The sequence below is a fragment of the Schistocerca serialis genome, chromosome 7, assembly GCF_023864345.2.
Source record: "Schistocerca serialis cubense isolate TAMUIC-IGC-003099 chromosome 7, iqSchSeri2.2, whole genome shotgun sequence".
NCBI classification, from domain to species: domain Eukaryota; kingdom Metazoa; phylum Arthropoda; class Insecta; order Orthoptera; family Acrididae; genus Schistocerca; species Schistocerca serialis.
In genome coordinates, this window is record NC_064644.1 from 288,331,761 (window position 1) to 288,334,740 (window position 2,980).

The 2,980-nt window shown below is 49.6% G+C and overlaps 1 pseudogene; it reads left to right on the forward strand.

Annotated features, from left to right (window-relative positions):
• The first annotated feature begins 2,629 nt into the window (after positions 1-2,629).
• Positions 2,630-2,747, forward strand: LOC126413352 (5S ribosomal RNA; annotated as a pseudogene).
• Positions 2,748-2,980: the final 233 nt, after the last annotated feature.

Below are 2,980 nucleotides of genomic sequence, written 5' to 3' on the forward strand. Positions count from 1 at the left end.
CAGTTTTTTGCCCAAATTTGCGTCACCTGGAAGATTGAAAGATTTGTGAGTTGTCGTATCACGTACTGAAAACCATTTGTTAATATCCAGTAGCCGGCCGCAGTGGCCGAGCGGTTCTAGGACCTACAGTCTGGAGCCGCGCGACCGCTAAGGTCGCAGGTTCGAATCCTGCCTCGGGCATAGACGTGTGTTATGTCCTTAGGTTAGTTAGGTCTAAGTAGTTCTAGGGGACTGATGACCTCAGAAGTTAAGTCCCATAGTGCTCAGAACCATTTGAATTTTTTTAATATCTAATATAGTATTAGAGACAATAAAGAGTCAAGTTATGAAGGTAATTTATAGACTCCATATGTTATTAGTTGTGCTATAGAAATACTGATCAACCCTGTGCATATAATTCTCCATTCAAAACTGTTAACTATTAATTTTACCCCTATAACGTAGGCAGTGCAATACTGGGCCCCTTATAGTGCGCGCTCCGTAGCGCATGCTGTGTGGATTAACCGTTTCCGGTGAAAACATGCGGCATTTTTAACAGTTTATTTCAAGAAACAACTGAGAAACGTTGCGAGTACCTCCAGAGGGCGCGCCGTGTTTCCCGCAGGGGCGAAAGTCGTGCCGCGCGAGGCGCGAACGGGCGGCTGAGCTGGTTGCGCAATAAATGCAAAAGCCCGGGTTTAGCGCGGCGACGGCTCAGCCGTCGGCCGCCGGCAGTTTTTAAGCCGGCCGGCTCGCGTCTGGGGAAGATTTCAGCGCGCGGGGGCGGCGCGCTGGCCGTTCTCTTCCTTGCGTATGCAGCGGACCGCGCAGGCCGGCGAAAATTCGCTGACGTACGGCGCAGACGTGCGGCCGTGTCCATCCGCTCCCCACACCACACTGCTGTTTCATCCCGCGTAATCGTCTTTCGCAGAATTAGGCGTTACGTGCAGCGACAGAGGGGACACCGGCGTAGACTGCGAATTACTTATTTTCCCTAGAGAAAAATTTGCAGAAATTTATTTACTGAAAACAGAGTTACTGCCGGAGCATTAGTGTGTAGAAAGTCAGTTAAATCTGAGGGTGGTCGTAATATTTCAGTATTCAGTATCGCCTCGAAGAAATCGTGTAACTACGAAACATGGCAGTGTTGTCAGTCCTTCCCTAAATCTTCACCCTTGAATGCGGAAAAATTTTTTATAGCGATGGATTACATACGAGAGACTGACGTTGTAGAAGTTTACATTTTGACTGTTAGGAGGATCACCTTGTCATCAGTTGCGAAATTATGTACATTAAAGGGAGAAGGGGGGGCGGGGAAGTAAAGAGAATGAACTAATGATATCAGCAGCGTTGGGACTTAGGGCGGAATCAATTGCGACGAGTGAAAACGTGTGCCGGATCGTGACTCGAAACCAGCATCTCCTGCTTACAAGACATCAGCGTTAGCCACTGGGCCACCTGGGCAGAGCATTTATCGCAAAGCCGCACGGGGTAGCCGTCGGTCCAGGGCGCCTTATCGCAGCCCCCGTGGCTTCCCCCGTCGGAGGTTTGAGTCCCCCCTCGGGCATGGGTGTGTGTGTTGTCCCTAGCGTAAGGTTAGATTAAGCAGTGCGTAAGCTTAGGGACCGATGGCCTCAGCAGTTTGGTCCCATAACACCTTACCACAAATCTCCAACTTTATCGCATATGCGTGGGCTATCTCCGCACGCTCCAGGCCAACTCACATTCTCAACTTGCGCCACCTGTCCGCAGTCCCTGTCCATATCCTCCATGCTCATTAATTTTAGATCCCCACTGGAGATCGAACACGTGCCTCTGCACAGAAGGTTGAGGATTCATCGCCCCATCAAGGCAAATCAGTACTCGAATGCATTGCGTCTGTTGTTTTGGACATGTCCAAAACAACAGAACCATTCATTCACACAATATTTCGGAAATGCCTGCAAAGCAATAGTTTCTTCATTTGAGGCAAGAGGAAAAAGTCACTGGATTTCATTTCAGGGAAATACCGGGATGAGGCAAAATTTGGTAGCCCAGAGAAGCAACTGAGGCCCTGTCATAGAACAAAAACCCCCTTGATAGATCAAATGGTTCAAATGGCTCTGAGCACTATGGGACTTAACATCTGAGATCATCAGTTCCCTAGATATTAGAACTATTTAAACCTAACTAACCTAAGGACATCATACACATCCATGCCCGAGGCAGGATTCGAACCTGCGACCGTAGCGGTCGCGTGGTTCCAGACTAAAGCGCCTAGAACCGCTCGGCCACATCGGCCGACTTGGATAGATCCCTCGCATACCTTAGATATGAGAGTTCAGTAGTATGTTCCTGTGATGGTTTACCCCTTACGGACACAAGTTATTAGGATACTACGATGCCAGTTCGGAAAGAAAATAAACCCTCAGCATCTCCTTGCTTGACCTATCCTTCTTCGGCGGTGGTGATCCACATGTTTCGACTGCTTGCTTTGCTCCTTTGTGTCATACATCTAGCACAAAAGTTTATTAGAACTGACTGGGACGATGCTTAGTGGAACACGTCCTCTGAGTATCCGGTAGTAGTGCTACCAATGTCAACAGTTGGAAGAACTGAAGTACAAACAAATGGGGAGTGAGCTGATTTACTCATAGTATGTGAGAGAGATGCCAACAGCCTTGCCGCAGTGATAACACCGGTTCCCGTCAGATCACCGAAGTTAAGCACTGTCGGGCTGGGCTAGCACTTGGACGGGTGACCACCCGTTCTGTCGAGCGCTGTTGGCAAGCGGGGTCCACTCAGCCCTTGTGAGGCAAACGGAGGAGCTACTTGACTGAGAAGTAGCGGCTCCGGTCACGAAAACTAACAATGGCCAGGAGAGTGGTGTGCTGACTACATGTCCCTCCGTATTCGCATCCAGTGATGCCCCTGGGCTGAGAGGACGACACGGCGTCCAGTCGGTACCGTTGGGCCTTCCAAGGTCTGTTCGGACGGAGTTTAGTCTGAGAGAGAGAGAGTC